Source organism: Triticum aestivum, chromosome 5A (assembly GCF_018294505.1).
Source record: "Triticum aestivum cultivar Chinese Spring chromosome 5A, IWGSC CS RefSeq v2.1, whole genome shotgun sequence".
In the NCBI taxonomy this organism is placed as follows: Eukaryota; Viridiplantae; Streptophyta; class Magnoliopsida; order Poales; family Poaceae; genus Triticum; species Triticum aestivum.
The window spans coordinates 2,581,084-2,603,144 of record NC_057806.1 but is presented as its reverse complement, the minus strand read 5'-3'; positions in this window follow the sequence as shown (position 1 = coordinate 2,603,144).

Here is a 22,061-nt window from a genome sequence, read left to right as displayed (position 1 = left end):
AACGGCCTCCATAGGACATGAGTTTGCCCTTCCAGCAACTCAGTTTCTTCTCAAACTGATCCTCGATGCACTTCAGTTCTCTGTTTGTCAGCTTATGATGGTGAATGGGTACACCTAGGTACGTGAAAGGTAATGCTCCCAATTCGCATCCAAACAATTGCTTATAAGCCTCTTGTTCCTCATTGACTCTACCAAAACAGAACAACTCGCTTTTATGAAAGTTAATCTTCAAACCGGTTAACTGTTCAAATAAGCATAATACCAGCTTCATATTTCTCGCTTTTGCCAGGTCGTGCTCCATAAAGATGATTGTATATCAGCGTACTGCAGGATGGACACACCACCATCAACTAGATGAGGCACCAAGCCACCCACCTGACCGGCCTCCTTTGCCCTACCTATCAAGATTGCCAACATGTCAACGACGATGTTGAACAGAATAGGATACATTGGATCACCTTGTCTCAGGCCCTTGTGTGTCTGGAAATAATGGCCTATGTCGTCATTCACTTTAATTCCAACACCCCCTTTTTGCGTGAAAGGTTCTACTTGACGTCGCCAAGCTTCATCAAAACCCTTCATGCGTAAGGCTTGTTGAAGGAAAGGCCATTTGACTTTATCGTTGCTTTCTCGAAATCCACCTTGAAAACAACTCCATCAAGTTTTTTCGTGTGAATCTCATGGAGCGTTTCATGAAGGACCACAACCCCTTCGAGAATGTTCCTGTCCGGCATGAAAGCAGTTTGAGTAGGCTGCACCACAGCATGCACAATCTGTGTGAGCCTATTCGTCCCGACCTTGGTAAATTTTTTGAAACTAACATTAAGAAGATAGATGGGCCTGAATTGCTCGATTCTCACTGTCTCTGTCTTCTTAGGAAGCAGGGTTATCGTTCCAAAATTCAGCTGAAAAAGGTGAAGCTGGCCAGAGAAAAAAATCATGGAACAACGGTAACAAATCTCCTTCAGTAATATGCCATCAGTTCTTATAAAACTCAGTCGGGAAACCATCCGGGCCGGGTGCCTTATTATTTTTCATCTGCGAAATATCCTCAAACACCTCTTTCTCAGAAAAAGGAACAGCTAAAATATCATTCTCAATAGCAGTAAGTTGAGGCACATCCTCAATTCTAGACTCATCCAGCGACACACAGTTATCCGCTGGAGGCCCAAACAACTGCTTGTAATACTCAGTAATGTATAATTTTAGGTTCTCCTAATCAAGAATCGTTCCTTCATCTTGTTCAAGCTGAAAGATCCTCTTCTTTCTGTGCTTGCCATTAGCGATCATGTGGAAGAATTGAGTGTTCGCGTCCCCCTGGACTACTTGTCGGACCTTGGCCCGCAGCGCCCACTTTAATTCTTCCTCACGAAGAAGCTCTTTCAGTCTCATCTCGGCGTCGATCTTGGCATGAAGCTCCAAGGCTGGCAGAACTGTGGTTTCTGCTTTTACATCTAGGGACTGAATAAGTGTAAGGAGACGTTCCTTTTCTACCTTATAAATCCCACTCAGATGCTTACCCCACCCATGTAGGAAACTTCTCAGGTGCCTAATCTTATTCTGCCAACACTCAAGCGCAGACCTACCTCCTACATCCTTAGCCCATTCTCTGGCTACGAGATCAAAGAAGCCTTCTCTCTCAAACCAAGCAAGCTCGAAAGAAAATGGATTTTTATTTACCAAGAGGGTGGACTTGCCGGAGTCAAGAAATAACGGCGTGTGGTCAGAAATACCACGAGATAGTGCCTGAACTGTTACAAAGGGGAATTTCTATTCCCGTTCGACACTAGCCAGGACTCGATCCAACTTTTCAAACATCGGATTTGGCATCGCGTTAGCCCAGGTAAACTTTCTGCCCGAAAGCTCTATCTCTCTTAGATCCAAGCTTTCAATGATAGTATTAAACATGAACGACCATCTGCCATCAAAATTATCATTATTCTTCTCAGCACGCCTTCTAATAATGTTGAAATCACCCCCCACTAGGATAGGAAGTTGCTCAGAACCGCAAATCCTCACCTGATCAGCCAAGAAATCCGGCTTTAGTTCGGGCTGTGCGGCACCATAGACCGCCACCAAAGCCCAGTTAAACCCATCAGCCTTCGACCGCACCCTAAACTTAACAACAAAATCTCCCATGACCACACTTCGGACTTCTTGCGAATCGCATCTAACCCCGAGTAAGATCCCACCCGATCTTCCTCGCGGTGGCAAACAATGCCAGTCAAAATCAATATCGCCCGATAAAGTATTTAGAAATTGTGGCAAAAGGTTGTCTCTACCAGTTTCCGACAATGCGATAAAGTCCAATCTATGCTCAATAGATGCCTCTGCAAGAAACCTTCTTTTAGCCAAGTCTTTTAGACCTCTGCTATTCCAAAAGATTCCTTTCATATCTCGTCATGGAATTTTTTAACCGTTCGGATCCGAGCACTCCTACGCACTGCGGAATCCAGGTAGATCTTCCGCTTCCATTTGCGTTTAGGAATGTTCTTAGTCTCCAGCCGGTCCTCACAACCACGCTCAGAAGTTTGAACTACAACATTCTCCACACCCTCATCCTCCTCCTCAGGCTCAGGAAGAGGAGGAGCAAGATCCGCACAAAAATTATCAAGTACCCGGACCCCCAAAGCATCAATATCAGAATCATTCATGGGTTTAACCGCAGCTAAGTTGTGAATCGTCTCTAAAGCCTGCTCTGCCTCTAAATCTAGCATATCATTAACCGAAGTTGAAATTTCACTATCATTACTACCTAGTGAAATTCCTAGCTAGTTTGCATTATTAATAATCTCATCATTAGAAAAATGCAAAATAGAATTAGAGGTATTAACTAACATACCAGTGGTGACCTGCTACCTCTTGAGCACTATGTTGGATTTCCCCGAAGAGGAGAGGATGATGCAGCAAAGTAGCGTAAGTATTTCCCTCAGTTTTTGAGAACCAAGGTATCAATCCAGTAGGAGGCTATGCGTGAGTCCCTCGTACCTACACAAAAACAATAGCTCAATGCAACCAACGCGCTTAGGGGTTGTCAATCCCTTCACGGTCACTTACGAAAGTGAGATCTGATAGAGATGATAAATAATATTTTTTTGGTATTTTTGGTATATAGATGCAAAGTGAAAAGTAAAAGAAAAGTAAAAAAGCAAAGCAATAATAAAGTGATGGAGATTGATATGATGAGAAAGAGACCCGGGGGCCATAGGTTTCACTAGTGGCTTCTCTCAAGAGCATAAGTATTCTATGGTGGGTGAACAAATTACTGTTGAGCAATTGACAGAATTGAGCATAGTTATGAGAATATCTAGGTATGATCATGTATATAGGCATCACGTCCGAGACAAGTAGACCGACTCCTGCCTGCATCTACTACTATTACTCCACTCATCGACCGCTATCCAGCATGCATCTAGAGTATTAAGTTAAAAACAGAGTAACGCCTTAAGAAGGATGACATGATGTGGAGGGATAGTTTCATGCAATATGATAAAAACCCCATCTTGTTATCCTCGATGGCAACGATACAATATGTGCCTTGCTGCACCTTCTGTCACTTGGAAAGGACACCGCAAGATCGAACCCAAAGCTAAGCACTTCTCCCATGGCAAGAACAACCAATCTAGTAGGCCAAACCAAACTGATAATTCGAAGAGACTTGCAAAGATAACCAATCATACATAAAAGAATTCAGAGAAGATTCAAATATTATTCATAGATAGACTTGATCATAAACCCACAATTCATCGGTCTCAACAAACACACCGCAAAAAGAAGATTACATTGAATAGATCTCCATGAGAGAGGGGGAGAACATTGTATTGAGATCGAAAAAGAGAGAAGAAGCCATCTAGCTACTAACTATGGACCCGTAGGTCTGAAGTAAACTACTCACACTTCATCGGAGGGGCTTGGATGATGATGTAGAATCCCTCCATGATCAATGCCCCCTCCGGCGGAGCTCCGGAACAGGCCCCAAGATGGGATCTCGTGGATACAGAAATTTGCGGCGGTGGAATTAGGTTTTTGGCTCCGTATCTGATCGTTTGGGGGGTACGTGGATATATATAGGAGGAAGAAGTACGTCGGTGGAGCAACAGGGGGCGCATGAGGGTGGAGGGCGCGCTTGGGAGGGGGGGGGGGCAGGCGCGCCCCCCTATCTCGTGGCCTCCTGTTAGCTGGCTTGACGTAGGGTCCAAGTCTCCTGAGTTGTATTCGGTGAGAAAACCACGTTCCCGAAGGTTTCATTCCGTTTGGACTCTGTTTGATATTCCTTTTCTTCGAAACCCTAAAACAGGCAAAAAACAACAATTCTGGGCCGGGCCTTCGTGAAAGGACCACGATGTCGCCTAGAGGGGGGGGGCGTGAATAGGCATTTTAAAATCTTTTATGGATTTGGCTATATCCTAATGCGGAAATAAACTAAGCGGATACTTTTCAAGCACAAGTCCTAAATATACTAGGCTCACTAAGTGCACCAACAACTTAGCATAAACAAGATGAGACTAACGAGGATATGAGTAAGCACAAGTAAGTCACACAAACTTACTCAATGTATATCACGAGATATGGAAATGAATAATACACACAACCACCAGTAAGCAATACAAGCTTACACAAATTGTATCACAATATATGGAATTGAATGATACAAGCAAACTCAAGTAAGTTACACAAATTTACTTGAGCAATATCACAATATATGGAAGTGTATGACACAAGTTAGTAATTCACACTAATCACAAAGTATATCAATAGTAGCAAGTATGCATTGCGGAATATGAAGTGTAGGCCTAAATAATCTCTACAAGGAAATGGACAACACAATATAATGAACCACTACAATATAATGAGGACAACAAGATATAGTGAATGCACAGTCAAATGACCAAAGTAAACCACAAGTAAGGAGTTAGGGTTAGGGATAACCAAAGTCACGGAGACGAGGATGTATCCCGATGTTCACATCCTTGGAGGGAAGCTAGTCACCGTTAGAGAGGTGGATGTTACCACGAAGGCACACCAACGCCACAAAGGCTCACCCTATTCTCCTTGAGATATCACCATGAAGGTGATTCCCAACCACTAGTGGTAGACCTTGAGGCAGCCTCCAAACCTTCACAAACTTTCCGGGGGACAAATCACAAGTTGATTCCTCACCGGAGCACTCCTACCGCCTAGGAGTCTCCATCCTCAAAGAGTAACAAGATAAAGGGGGAAATGCTCAAGACTTGCTCAAATCACAAATTGCTTTGGTTAAAAGAGAGAGGAGGAGTGGGTGTATGCTTGGATGAAATCTCTCTCAGGAACTCTCACAAATCTCTTCGGGGTCTAGCACGAGAAGGCTCAAATCCCTCTCTCTCAAATCCCACCAAAAGCAAATAATGATATGGAGGGATGGGAGAGGAGAGGAACAATGGAGGAGGTCAACAAATGAACCATAGATCCATGGGATAGTTTTCCCCCAAATGGATTGGAGTTTTGAGGCTTGGGGGAGGAGGATAGAGCTCAAAAGAATGGGGAAATCTCAGATCCAAAAGCTCTAACTCGATGGGGAAGAAGGGTGCCTTATATAGTGCCCCACCAAATCTGCCCGTTACACACAGAAAAACGCAGCCCGGAACTTCTGGGCAGGCCCGGAACTTTCGGGCCAGCTATTGGACACATATGTGCAAACTTTCTCGTTAGCCCGGAACTTGGCCCGGAATCTTCCCGGAACTTCTGGCCCCCGGAACTTCCGGGAGGCCCGGAACTTCCGGGCTCCCTTTGGACCAGATATGTGCAAACTCTCTGGTTAACCCGGAACTTGCCCGGAACTTTCGGCCCCAGGAACTTCCGGGCTGCCCGGAACTTCCGTCCCCGCAGAAAACAGCCAGCATACCGAAAGTAAAACATGCATAACTTTTTCATACGAACTCCGATTTCGATGATCTTGGGCTTGTTTTGAAGCTATGGAAAAACCCCAGGTCCTCACATAGAGAACCATCCAAGATCAACCAAAATGGAGGATGCCAAATATGCAAAGGTGTTATCCTAGATTTGGGAAACCTATTTAGCTTTGATTTTCTTTGGTATATAGGATATGAGTGGAATTGTGTAGAGAAGATGTTGACTTGAGCAAATCCATCATGAACCCCTTTGATCCCCTCTTAATAGTGCGGGATCCCTATAACTCAAGAATCATAAAAGAGCTATACTACATAGCTATCGAGAATCCATTCTTGAGTGTATGTGTTTCTTCGGTGGTCATCATTCCACAACACTAACGTCAAAGGAACTAATACCTTTGACTCGAGCCTTTCACTTGAGCTTGATGTTGATGTTTCTTCTTGGCTCAAGCTGAAGGCAAGACATTGGTGAAGTCTTCAAGTAGCTCCCCCATACACAATGTGAGAAGCTTTGCTCTGCATTCATCTTCACGTGTCCATCACATGATCATCTGCAAGCTTCAAGCATGTAATTCTCCAGACTGTCTATCTTGAACTTTGCCCTTGTAAACCATGATCATCATCACTTGATATCATCCTCTCATGGGCACTTGAAATCTTTCTCTTTATGTAAGTCCATGAGAATCACCTAGCCCACATAGACATAGAAAACACATAGAATGGGTTAGTACACCAAGCGCAATTGACAAATTCTAACCATACCACAAGATGTGGCACATGATTGGCGCTTGTGTGTTGATAATCTTTGATCTTCATCTTGGTCAACATTTATCTTTTCTCCATGATTAATCTTGATGCACAACTATATGTATATGGCATTCATTCCGAATCCATTCAATCTCCTTCTTGCATCACCCATGGAACAAACCTTCCTATATAACTTGATGCCATAGTTTCTTCATAGGAATTGTCATTCATTATCAAGTCTCAATGCATATATTTATGTTGATGGATTACATCCATCAATTCATTCAATATTCTTCATGCATTGCAAATGGAACTTTCCTTCAAATGTATATCTCAATGCAAACATCAGTCCATTAGGATTGTCGTTTAATTACCAAAACCATGCATGGGGACTATATGTACTTTCAATCTCCCCCATTTTGGTAATTGATGACAATCTCAACAAGAGGGTTTGTATAATGAATTTTAGATGTTAATAGACCACAATATATAGAGCAAGCTCCCCCACAATATATGCATGTGTGAATGAACTTCGAATTTCATATGCATATATTGGTTGATATAAACTTGGTGAAGCTTTCTCTATATACTCATTCATGCAACAAGCACATATAACTAGGGTAGATATGCATGAATATATGAACACAATCACTGCAAAATTACTTATCTTAAACCCTATAAACTTCTCCCCCATTGGCAACAAATGCCAAAATGGATGAAAAAATCTAGAAGATCAATATAGTATGAGTTCCTCCTTAGTGTGTGCATATCACAAAAATGTGAGTGAAATCAAATGCACATATTCAATGATGAAAAATTTGAGGAGCTCACACCATATTTAGGATCTAGAATGCAACAAGATACTATGATATGAAATTAAGATTAGACATGGGAGGAAAACATTCAAAAGATCCAAAGAACATATTTTGGACAATATATAATAGGAATATCCAATGTGATCATCATGTCAAGTATGGGTCTAAAATACATCCAGAACACATGAGTGCGCAGGGATATATGCAATGCATACAAGCACTCACTTTCAACCTCTTACCGAAACCACCAAAGAGTCAAAATGAACCAAACCAAGTGGCCGACAAGGAATAGATGATACCGATAAGAACTTTCTTGTGTATAAAAGGTTCTAAGTGGCAAATAGTCAGCATGATATGCATCCACAAAGAAACTCGCATACACAAAAAGGTTGTAATTGATAAGAAAATGATATCCACAAGTGAATCCACTATTATACAACTTGAGCCTAGCCATAATAGCAAGGCACATGGCACAGAGCACATGGCACAAATTGATCTTATTTGCATAGCACAAAGTGAAGCAAGCAATCAAAAGATCCAACGAGCCAAAAGGATAAAAGAATAGTATGATTTGGGCAAAGGAGTGTTCTAAGGAAAATAGAGAAGCTCCCCATGATTTGTGCACTATTTAGAATTTTTTTGTATTTGTATACAAGTGCACAAATTAGGATCATCATTCCCCCAAAATCAATCGAAACACAAAACAATTGTAAGCAAGCATAGATAAGAACAGAAGCCTCGCATTTGCAACAAACATATGGTTGAGCAACATGTAAATGAGGCAACCTAATAATAGGCACAACCAAAACGATGTGTGTGAGTCACGTCAATGCACTTGAGAAGACTAATATAAGGATGGGAATTAAGCATCAACATAGTCTTGAGTAAATGAGATACAAGGTGCAAGACATGTCCTTACCATACACATGAAGTTAAGCAGGACACACACACATCAAGCAAATGGGTTCACAAGCTCACTAATATGCAAATTTAAAAATCAAAGCTTGTGACAACGCATGACGAAGATAGGAAGTTATAGGCTTGTCAAGACAAGCACGAGGACAATAGTCTTCACCAAACTTGAGTGCACTAGGATGCAAAAAGGTAAGACACACACTCATACAACAGATGCTTCCATGGAGCCACCAAAGATATAAAAATAGAATGAAACAGTGGACATGAAAGAATAGGGATATCAACTAGAGATGTAACTTCTCTCATGTGTATAAGATTCTAGGTAGATGATTTCCACAAAGAAGGATGTACACATGAAATAGTTACTAAAGGAAAGAATAAGATATCCAAACGGGAGTCATAAAATATACCAACGAGATCTTTGCTTGAAGGCATAGCACATGGCTTAATATAATCTTATTGTATATTAATGAACTCTAAACACACAACCATCAAAGACAGCACAACTAGCAACAAGAGATCATTGTTGGGATGCTTTGAGAAAGGAAACAAGTATCATAGGAACGAGTCAAGAAATTCATGCCATGATGCAACCTACACAAGGTTGACCCCAATTTCTATATATATTCATGAAGTAAATATTTTTTACCGAGATAGCATTGGTATGAAGTCGTAGATCAATAAAATGTCCAAGCTTGGCTCTAATTTCCTCATAGTGCCACCACCTTCATGAATAAGCCAAGCACCCAATGCTTCTCAAATGTACCTAAATCATTTTAAGTACAATATGGTCCCCAAACTTATTGGGTCCGAAGTAGTTAGCATAACTACAACACATAGGGTAAAACTACTTAAGTATGTGCATATCGATATGAATTTGAATTTCATTCACATCTTAGCTATTAAGAATTTGATGGAATTACCATATATATATATATATATATATATATATATATATATATATATATATAGGATCAAATAAAGCAAACAAGGCATGCGAATTTACACATAGTAAATATGCATGCACAAGCCTACCAAAATCCAAGGAGATACAAATTGGATAAATGAACACATAACCGTTAATACTTCCAATAACATCACTCGTCATTCATGTTGTCCAAAATGAATCAAAGTGACAAATCAACATATGATAGCACATAAAGCTCAACATATGAACCAAGGAAAACCAATGAGCATATAAGATATGCACTGCATACATACATACTCATAGGAATATCTCACTCAAGTAGATATAGCATGCTATAAACAATGAGATAACAAACTCCCATAACTCCATACAAGTCATTTAGATGAACTGGAACAAAATGGTATTTTGAGTTATCATTCGGTGTAGAAATCAAATAAGTACATGATCATCTATACTAACACAATCATAACATGAGAGTTTTAGAAATAAACACAATGCTTGGATAGCAACTTATTAACATTCCAATTAGAAAGATCATCATGCAAAGCAACAACTGGAATAGCTTTAATCAAACGATTTTGCAAATATTATTTTTAAGATAACCATGGGCAAAACCGCACAAGAATGCCATACGTAAACAAGGCATTGCATGGCAGGGAGATATAAGATAATCTCAAATATAAATTCTAAGTGGCTTCCCTCAATTGTTCATATTAACAAAGATTGTGATATGCACAAAGCATATCACTCCCCCATAATGTGATGATCCATGTATTATACATAAGAGGCATATGAAATCCAGCCAAAGATAATCAATGGATGAGAATTTGAGTTTCGAATGAACTTGACATACCACAAAGTGACTAGATAATTAATCTTGCACTATAAATACTAGGTGGTATCCCATATATATATACACATTTTAGGTTTGTGATGTGCGTAGAGCATAACACTCCCCCATAATGTGATAATCCATTAATATAAAAAAACAAGGAAGATTCAACTAATGAAGCAATAAAGGCTCGAGACTACACACACATATATGACATGCATTGCAACCTACACATGCCAGATAACACAAATCAAGCATATTAGGAGACACAACATATAAAACACATGCTAGGTACAAAACCTAAACATGCATGGGGCTAGTAACTTTCGATGTAGATAATACAAATACAAGTTACCGCCACGAGGAGCATTGGAATGACAAATATGATGATAATTCACTTGACTTGGTTTGTACCATAATGAATGGTGATAATATTTTTTCTTCATGAACAAGCCACGTCTCCAATGCCCTCCACACACCTATAGATCAAGTTTGAGCTCGATGGTCCCCAACCACGTTGGGTCCTAAGAAGTTAGTAACAATAGGCTTGGCAATCCAAATGGTCTTATCCACTTTCAAACCACTTTGGGCACCAACATACTTGGCAAACATATTACCATCAACATCCTTCCTAAGTGAATAATGATCATTGATAATTGGAGGCTTAGACACATTACCGTTGGGACATGATGAAGATATGTGTCCCTTCTCACGGCAAATATATGTAACACCCCGGATGTAATTTACCTTATATGTACTCCAACTCTTGCCGTTTCTGGCGCTAAGTTATTTTATTTCCTTGGGTTCGGGTTTTTGTCTCCGTGTGTTGTTGTCGTTGTCATGCATCTCATATCACGTCATCATGTGCATTGCATTTTCATACGTGTTCGTCTCATGCATCCGAGCATTTTCCCCATTGTCCGTTTTGCATTCCGGCGCTCCTATCTCCTCCGGTGGTCATTTCTACCTTCTTTTCATGTGTGGGGGTTAAACATTTCCGGATTGGACCGAGACTTGCCAAGCGGCCTTGGTTTATTACCGGTAGACCGCCTGTCAAGTTTCGTACCATTTGGATTTCGTTTGATCCTCCAACGGTTAACCGAGGGACCGAGAAGGCCTCATGTGTGTTGCAGCCCAACACGCTTCCAATTTGGCCCAAAACCCACCAAAACTCTCTCCATCATCTAGAGCGTTCGATCACGATCACGTGGCCAAAAACCGCACCTCATTTGGACACTCCTAGCTCCCTCTATGCCTATAAATATCATCCCTCCGAAATTCACGGGTCTCCCCTCCCCCCTAAACCCTAGATCCACTCCTCCGCGCGCCGGACAACGTCCGCCGGCGCCGGACGCGTCCGCTCCGTTCCACCGCCTCCACGTGTCGAGCCGTGGTTCGCCCGCGCCTGCGCCCACATCACCGGCCCGGGGAACCCAGGCCGGGCCCTCCCGAGGCCCATCCGGCCGCATGCCGCCCCTGGCCTAGTACCACCCGCGCCTCGATCGCCGCCCTCTGCCACCGCCTCGCCGGCCAACCGCACCACCGCCGCCTCGCCGTCCGCCGCACCACCGCCTCCTCACCGCGCCTCCCCGACGTCCTATCCGGCCTCCCTCATCGTCCGGCAAGCCGCCGACCTCCTCCACGGCGACGTCTCCGGCGAAGCTCCGGCGACCTTGATCCACGCGCCCGGCCAGATCTGGATCTGGAGTTTTGTCCCGGTTGACTTTCCTCTCAAAACCCTAAACATTTTGCATACTTCATCATGCCGTAACTCCGCATCCGTAGCTCCGTTTGGGCGTGTAGCATATCAAAATGTTCGTCTCGGAGGGTACATCATTTCATCTCATTGCATCATTTTCATTTGAGCTCATCTTGATGCCCGAAATGCTGTTGGAAGAGAGCTATTTGAGTTAATTGTCAGATCTGCTGCACCAAATAGCTATTTGTCATTTTTGACATGTTTAATGTGTGCATGATATGCTCATGAGCTCTACATGTGTTTTGTTATGTGCTTTGCCATCTTTACAGAGGTGCTATCCATGTATTTTTGTGATATGTGTGGTGACTAGCACAAGCTTGCAAAGTGGTGCATTAGTTAATGCTGATTTCAGGGACTTAGCAATTTCACCAAGTCATTGATCTGTTTTTATCAATATGCCATATGTTCATGTTGTTTCCTAGTGATCCGTGCCTCTTTTGAGGATGATCAGTAAGGATTATTTGTTGATCTTGTGGTGCTCTATCCATCCATGTCTTTGTTTTCAATTATGGAGCACCCTAGCTTGAGTCAATCGAGCTCTACTTTTGCTATTTCGTAATTCCTGGCAGATAGTCTACTTGTTAGCGATTTTGCCGAGGATGTTGTTGTTGATCCGTGCATGATATGTTGTTGTTTTTGCCATGTCTAGCTTATATAATATGTATTCTTGATGGGTGTATGATTATATTGTCATGCCTTGCTCTGTAGATAGCGCATCGAGCTCGTAAACATGCCTACTCGTTAACTGGAGCATTTGCATGCTCCAGTTTTACTCTAAGTCTGTAACCTGATTATGTTTTTGCCATGTCCACATGCTTGCAATTGTATTTTCTTATCCCTTTCGGCTCAAGGTCACTAAGGGACTTTTGTTAAACTCTTTGAGTAGCTCCATGCCATGCTTTGCTTTGCCATGTTAAGTTCCTATAGCATATAGTTTTCATGCTTCAAAGTGTGCTACCTGATCTGACATTCCAGGCTTGTGTTAATTTCACTGTCTGAAATCTGTTTACCATTTGCACTTTTGCCATGCTTGTTTCAACCTGTTAATGGATGAATTGGCCGTAGCTTAGTGTTCATCTTTTGTCAACCTTTATGAGTGGATCCCTGCCATGTATTTTGTTGCCATGTTTGAGTGTTGTAGCATAATTATCTTGTTGCATTTATATGGCTACTTGCTGTTTATCGCAGACCAGTGCCATATTTGTTTTGCTTGCCTTTTCCAAACCGTGCATCCGATTCCGGCGATCTTTATATCAATTTCAACCGAAATCACCTCACGTTTCCAGTGGCACTCTTGGATTTCCAAGTTGAGGCCAGGTTCATTCATCCCTTGTAAAATCTTGCATATGCATCACATATCGCATCCCGCATAGCATACCATATTTGCATCATGTTGTTTGAGCTTTGCACGTGGTTGATTGTGTTCCTCTTGCTTGTTTGTCTTGTTTGGGTAGAGCCGGGAGACGAGTTCGCTAATGAGGAGCCCGTTGAGTTTGCTTTCGAGGATCCAGTCAACTCTGACAACTTTGCAGGCAAGATGATCATACCCTCGAAATCACTTCTATCTTTGCTTTACTAGATGCTCGCTGTTTTACTATGCCTATGCTACGATGCCTACCACTTGCTTATCATGCCTCCCAAAATGCCATCACAAACCTCTAACCCACCATGTCCTAGCAAACCGTTGATTGGCTATGTTACCGCTTTGCTCAGCCCCTCTTATAGCGTTGCTAGTTGCAGGTGAAGATTGGAGATCGTTCCTTGTTGGAACATTGTTTATTATTGGGATATCATTATATTATCTTGTTATCTTAATGCATCTATACACTTGGTAAAGGGTGGAAGGCTCGGCATTTTGCCTAGTGTTTTGTTCCACTCTTGCCGCCCTAGTTTCCGTCATATCGGTGTTATGTTCCCGGATTTTGCGTTCCTTACGCGGTTGGGTAACAATGGGAACCCCTTGACAGTTCTCCTTGAATAAAACTCCTCCAGCAATGCCCAACCTTGGTTTTACCTTTTGCCACCTAGCCTTTTTTCCCTTGGGTTTCCGGAGCCCAAGGGTCATCTTATTTAAACCCCCCTGGGCCAGTGCTCCTCTGAGTGTTAGTCCGACTAAGCTGCCTGCGGGGCCACCTTGGGGCAACTTGACGTTTAGTTTTACTCGTAGCTAGTCTCATCTGAGTGTGCCCTGAGAATGCGATATGTGCAGCTCCTATCGGGATTTGTCGGCACATTCGGGTGGTGTTGCTGGATTTGTTTTAACTTGTCGAAGTTGTCTTGTAGAACTGGGATACCGAGTCTGATCGGAATGTCTCGGGAGAAGGTATATCCTTCGTTGACCATGAGAGCTTGTCATGGGCTAAGTTGGGACTCCCCTACAGGGATTTGAACTTTCGAAAGTCGTGCCCGCGGTTATGGGCAGATGGGAATTTGTTAATGTCCGGTTGTAGATAACTTGAACCTTAACTTAATTAAAATGAATCAACTGTGTGTGTTACCGTGATGGTCTCTTCTCGGCGGAGTCCGGGAAGTGAACACGGTGTTGGAGTAATGTTTGCCGTAGGTTGTTCTCTAGTTCTTCATTCGTGCTTTGCCTTCTCTTCTCGCTCTCTTTTGCGAACAGGTTAGCCACCATATATGCTAGTCGCTTGCTGCATCTCCACATATTACCCTGCCTTTCCTATAAGCTTATATAGTCTTGATCGCGAGGGTGCGAGATTGCTGAGTCCCCGTGGCTCACAGATTACTTCCAAACCAGATGCAGGGCCCGATGACTCCGTTCCAGATGATGCGCTTGAGCTCAAGTGGGAGTTCGACGAAGACTCACGCCGTTACTATGTGTCTTTCCCTGGTGATCAGTAGTGGTGCCCAGTTGGGGCGATCGGGACCGTGTCGCATGTTGGGGTTGATCTTTTATTTTGGTACCATAGTCGAACCATGAGTGATTGGATGATGTAATGCTATTTATGTACTTTGTGTGACGTGGCGAGTGTAAGCCAACTATGTACCTTTCCCCTTATTATCTATTTACATGGGTTGTTGTGAAGATTACCTTACTTGCGGCATTGCTTTCAATGCGGTTATGCCTCTAAGTCGTGCTTCGACACGTAGGAGATATAGCCACATCGAGGGCGTTACAAGTTGGTAATCAGAGCCTTCCTCGACCTTAGGAGCCCCCACTGCTTGATCGAATTAGCTGCCGTTGTTGAGTCTAGAAAAAAATGTTTTGAGTCATTTAGGAATTATATATCGGAGAGTTTAGGAATTCTTTTTTACTCCCCAGTCCCTTCATCGCTCTGGTAAGGCATCCTGACGTAGAGTTTTGACTCTTCTCTTCCCAAATTTCACTAAAATAAATTTTAGGATCACGCGGGTATCTTGGAATCGTTCCGATCAATTTGTGACAAGAACATTGTTCTTGGTGCCTCCTGTCATTTAGGGGTTGTGGCAGTGTCCCGGGGAGTAGAGCTCCGAGGTGTTGTCATCACAATTTTATCGTTGCAGTTCTGGAATACCTAAGTTTAGTTCGCCGACATCGAAAATCTCTTTTATGCCATTGTTGGTGAGATAACCTCGACGCCACCCAGTACTGGGGCGGGAGTTCGGGAGTATTGCCATAACTTGTATAACAGATGCTTTTTGAAGGTTAAGGTAGACGATTTCCGAAGTTTTTCTCGGTTATGTGTTGAAGGATGGATACAGCTGGATGTAGGATTTGCTAGATTTGGGTGAGATATTATGCTTCCCCTGTATCTTTTGGGGAACGTAGTAATTTCAAAGTTTTCCTACGCACACACAAGATCATGGTGATGCATAGCAACGAGAGGGGAGAGTGTGATCTACGTACCCTTGTAGACCGACAGCGGAAGTGTTAGCACAACGCGGTTGATTTAGTCGTACGTCTTCACGGCCTGACCGATCAAGCACCGAAACTACGGCACCTCCGAGTTTTAGCACACGTTCAGCTCAATGACGATCCCCGGACTCCGATCCAGCAAAGTGTCGGGGTAGAGTTCCGTCAGCACGACGGCGTGGTGACGATCTTGATGTACTATCGTCGTAGGGCTTCGCCTAAGCACCGCTACAATATTATCGAGGATTATGGTGGAAGGGGGCACCGCACACGGCTAAGAATATGATCACGTGGATCAACTTGTGTGTCTAGGGGTGCCCCCTGCCCCCGTATATAAAGGAGCAAGGGGAGGAGGCCGACCGGCCCCTATTGGCGCGCCAGGGGGAGTCCTCCTGCTAGTAGGAGTAGGACTCCTACTAGGAGGGGGAAGGAAGTGGGGAGGGAGAAGGAAAGGGGGGCGCCGCTCCCCCTCTCCTAGTCCAATTCAGACCAGGGGGGAGGAGGCGCGCGGCCCACCCTGGCTGCCCCTCTCTCTCTCCACTAAGGCCCATATGGCCCATTACTTCTCCCGGTAGGGTTCCAGTAACCCTCCGGCTCTCCGGTTTTCTCCGAAATCACCCGGAACACTTCCGGTGTCCGAATATAGCCGTCCAATATATCAATCTTTATGTCTCGACCATTTCAAGACTCCTCGTTATGTCCGTGATCACATCTGGGACTCCAAACTCCTTTGGTACATCAAAACTCATAAACTCATAATATAACTGTCATCGAAACCTTAAGCGTGCAGACCCTATGGGTTCGAGAAAAATGTAGACATGACCGAGACATGTCTCCGGTCAATAACCAATAGCGGAACCTGGATGCTCATATTGGCTCCTACATATTCTACGAAGACCTTTATCGGTCAGACCGCATAACAACATACGTTGTTCCCTTTGTCATCGGTATGTTACTTGCCCGAGATTCGATCGTCGGTATCTCAATACCTAGTTCAATCTCGTTACCGACAAGTCTCTTTACTTGTTCCATAATACATCATCTCGCAACTAACTCATTAGTTGCAATGCTTGCAAGGCTTATGTGATGTGCATTACCGAGAGGGCCCAGAGATACCTCTCCGACAATCGGAGTGACAAATCCTAATCTCGAAATACGCCAACCCAACATGTCCCTTTGGAGACACCTGTAGGGCTCCTTTATAATCACCCAGTTACGTTGTGACATTTGGTAGCACACAAAGTGTTCCTCCGGCAAACGGGAGTTACATAATCTCATAGTCATAGGAACATGTATAAGTCATGAAGAAAGCAATAGCAACATACTAAACGATCGAGTGCTAAGCTAATGGAATGGGTCAAGTCAATCACATCATTCTCCTAATGATGTGATCTCGTTAATCAAATAACAACTCTTTGTCTATGGTTAGGAAACATAACCATCTTTGATTAACGAGCTAGTCAAGTAGAGGCATACTAGTGACACTCTGTTTGTCTATGTATTCACACATGTATTATGTTTCCGGTTAATACAATTCTAGCATGAATAATAAACATTTATCATGAAATAAGGAAATAAATAATAACTTTATTATTGCCTCTAGGGCATATTTCCTTCAGTCTCCCACTTGCACTAGAGTCAATAATCTAGTTCACATTGCTATGTGATTTAACACCAATAGTTCACATCATCATGTGATTAACACCCAAAGGGTTTACTAGAGTCAATAATCTAGTTCACATCGCTATGTGATTAACACCCAAAGAGTACTAAGGTGTGATCATGTTTTGCTTGTGAGAGAAGTTTAGTCAACGGGTCTGCCACATTCAGATCCGTATGTATTTTGCAAATTTCTATGTCAACAATGCTCTGCACGGAGCTACTCTAGCTAATTGCTCTCACTTTCAATATGTATCCAGATTAAGACTTAGAGTCATCTGGATCAGTGTCAAAACTTGCATCAACATAACCCTTTACGACGAACCTTTTTTTCATGTCCATAATCGAGAAACATATCCTTATTCCACTAAGGTTAATTTTAACCAATGTCCAGTGATCTACTCCTAGATCACTATTATACTCCCTTGCCAAACTCAGGGCAGGGTATACAATAGGTCTGGTACACAGCATGGCATACTTTATAGAACCTATGGCTAAGGCATAGGGAATGACTTTCATTCTCTCTCCATCTTCTGTCGTGGTCGGGTTTTGAGTCTTACTCAACTTCACACCTTGTAACACAGGCAAGAACTTCTTCTTTAACTATCCCATTTTGAACTACTTCAAAATCTTGTCAAGGTATGTACTTATTGAAAAACTTATCAAGCATCTTGATCTATCTCTATAGATCTTGATGCTCAATATGTAAGCAGGTTCACCGAGGTCTTTCTTTGAAAAACTTCTTTCAAACACTCCTTTATGCTTTGCAGAATAATTCTATATTATTTCCGATCAATAATATGTCATTCACATATACTTTTGTCCGAAATTCTGTAGTGCTCCCACTCACTTTCTTGTAAATACAAGCTTCACCACAAGTCTGTATAAAACTATATACTTTGATCATCTCATCGAAGCGCATATTCCAACTCCGAGATGCTTGCACCAGTCCACAGATGGATCGCTGGAGCTTGCATATTTTGTTAACACTTTTAGGATTGACAAGACCTTCTGGTTGCATCATATACAACTCTTCTTTAAGAAATCCATTAAGGAATGCAGCTTTGTTTATCCATTTTCCAGATTTCATAAAATGCGGCAATTGCTAACATGATTTGGACAGACTTAAGCATAGATACGAGTGAGAAACTCTCATCGTAGTCAACATCTTGAACTTGTCGAAAACCTTTTTGCGACAATTCTAGCTTTGTAGATAGTAACACTACTATCAGCGTCCGTCTTCCTCTTGAAGATCCATTTATTTTCAATTGCTTGCCGATCAACGGGCAAGTCAACCAAAGTCCATACTTTGTTTTCATACATGGATCCCATCTCAGATTTCATGGCTTCAAGCCATTTTGCGGAATCTGGGCTCACCATCGCTTCTTCATAGTTCGTAGGTTCATCATGATCTAGTAGCATGATTTCCAGAATAGGATTACCGTACCACTCTGGTGCGGATCTTACTCTGGTTGATCTACGAGGTTCAGTAATAACTTGATCTGAAGTTTGATGATCATCATCATTAACTTCCTCACCAATTGGTGTAGGTGTCACAGAAACCGTTTTCTGTGATGAACTACTTTCCAATAAGGGAGCAGGTATAGTTACCTCATCAAGTTCTACTTTCCTCCCACTCACTTCTTTCGATAGAAACTCCTTCTCTAGAAAGTTTCTGAATTTAGCAACAAAAGTTTTTGCCTTTGGATCTGTGATAGAAGGTGTATCCAATAGTTTCCTTTGGAGATCCTATGAAGACACATTTCTCCGATTTGGGTTCGAGCTTATCAGGTTGAAGCTTTTTCACATAAGCATCGCAACCCCAAACTTTCAGAAACGACAACTTTGGTTTCTTGCCAAACCATAGTTCATAAGGCGTCGTCTCAACGGATTTTGATGGTGCCCTATTTAACGTGAATGCGGCCGTCTCTAGAGCATAACCCCAAAACGATAGCGGTAAATCAGTAAGAGACATCATAGATCGCACCATATCTAGTAAAGTACGATTACGATGTTCGGACACACCATTACGCTGTGGTGTTCCGGGTGGCGTGAGTTGCAAAACTATTCCGCATTGTTTCAAATGTACACCAAACTCGTAACTCAAATATTCTCCTCCACGATCAGATCGCAGGAATTTTATTTTCTTGTTACGATGATTTTCAACTTCACTCTGAAATTCTTTGAACTTTTCAAATGTTTCAGACTTATGTTTCATTAAGTAGATATACCGATATCTGCTTAAGTCATCTGTGAAGGTGAGAAAATAACGATATCCGCCACGAGCCTCAACATTCATCGGACCACATACATCTGTATGTATGATTTCCAACAAATCTGTTGCTCTCTCCATAGTACCGGAGAACGGCGTTTTTGTCATCTTACCCATAAGGCACAGTTCGCAAGTACCAAGTGGTTCATAATCAAGTGTTTCCAAAAGCCCATCAGTATGGAGTTTCTTCATGCGCTTTACACCGATATGACCCAAACGGCAGTGCCACAAATAAGTTGCACTATCATTATTAACTTTGCATCTTTTGGTTTCAATATTATGAATATGTGTGTCACTACGATCGAGATCCAACGAACCATTTTCATTGGGTGTATGACCATAGAAGGTTTTATTCATGTAAACAGAACAACAATTTATTCTCTTACTTAAATGAATAACCGTATTGCAATAAACATGATCGAATCATATTCATGCTCAACGCAAACACCAAATAACACTTATTTAGGTTCAACACTAATCCCGAAAGTATAGGGAGTGTGCGATGATGATCATATCAATCTTGGAACCACTTCCAACACACATCGTCACTTAACCCTTAACTAGTCTCTGTTCATTCTGCAACTCCCATTTCGAGTTACTACTCTTAGCAACTGAACCAGTATCAAATACCGAGGGGTTGCTATGAACACTAGTAAAGTACACATCAGTAATCTGTATATCAAATATACCTTTGTTTATTTTGCCATCCTTCTTATCCGCCAAATACTTGGGGCAGTTCTGCTTCCAGTGACCAGTCCCTTTGCAGTAGAAGCACTTAGTCTCAGGCTTAGGACCAGACTTGGGCTTCTTCACTTGAGCAGCAACTTGCTTGCCGTTCTTCTTGAAGTTCCCCTTCTTCCCTTTGCCCTTTTCTTGAAACTAGTGGTTTCGTCAACCATCAACACTTGATGTTTTTCTTGATTTCTACCTTCATCGATTTCAGCATGATGAAAAGCTTGGGAATCGTTTATGTTATCCCTTGCATATTATAGTTCATCACGAAGTTCTACTAACTTGGTGATGGTGACTAGAGAATTCTGTCAATCACTATCTTATCTGGAAGATTAACTCCCACTTGATTCAAGCGATTGTAGTACCCAGACAATCTGAGCACATGTTCACTAGTTGAGCGATTCTCCTCCATCTTTTAGCTATAGAACTTGTTGGAGACTTCATATCTCTCAACTCGGGTATTTGCTTGAAATATTAACTTCAACTCCTGGAACATCTCATATGGTCCATGACGTTCAAAACGTCTTTGAAGTCCCGATTCTAAGCCGTTAAGCATGGTGCACTAAACTATCAAGTAGTCATCATATAGAGCTAGCCAGACGTTCATAACGTATGCATCTGCTCCTGCAATAGGTCTGTCACCTAGTGGTGCATCAAGGACATAATTCTTCTGCGCAGCAATGAGGATAAACCTCAGATCACGGATCCAATCCGCATCATTGCTACTATTATCTTTCAACACAATTTTCTCTAGGAACATATTAAAATAAAACAGGGGAGCTAAACGCGAGCTATTGATCTACAACATAGATATGCTAATACTACCTGGACTAAGTTCATGATAAATTAAAGTTCAATTAATCATATTACTTAAGAACTCCCACTTAGAAAGACATCCCTCTAATCTTCTAAGTGATCACGTGATCCAAATCAACTAAACCATGTCCGATCATCACGTGAGATGGAGTAGTTTCAATGGTGAACATCGCTATGTTGATCATATCTACTATATGATTCACGCTCGACCTTTCGATCTCCGTGTTCCGAGGCCATATCTGTATATGCTTGGCTTGTCAAGTATAACCTGAGTATTCTGCGCGTGCAACTGTTTTGCACCCATTGTATTTGAACGTAGAGCCTATCACACCCGATAATCACGTGCTGTCTCAGCACGAAGAACTTTCGTAACGGTGCATACTCAGGGAGAACACTTCTTGATAATTAGTGAGAGATCATCTTCAAATGCTACCGTCAATCAAAGCAAGATAAGATGCATAAAAGATAAACATCACATGCAATCAATATAAGTGATATGATATGGCCATCATCATCTTGTGCTTGTGATCTCCATCTTCGAAGCACCGTGGTGATCACCATCGTCACCGGCGCGACACCTTGATCACCATCGTAGCATCGTTGTCGTCTCGCCAATCTTATGCTTCCACGACTATCGCTACCGCTTAGTGATAAAGTAAAGCATTACAACGCGATTGCATTGCATACAATAAAGCGACAACCATATGGCTCCTGCCAGTTGCCGATAACTTGGTTACAAAACATGATAATCTCATACAATAAAATTTAGCATCATGTCTTGACCATATTGTTGGAAATATGCCCTAGAGGCAATAATAAATTGGTTATTATTATATTTCCTTGTT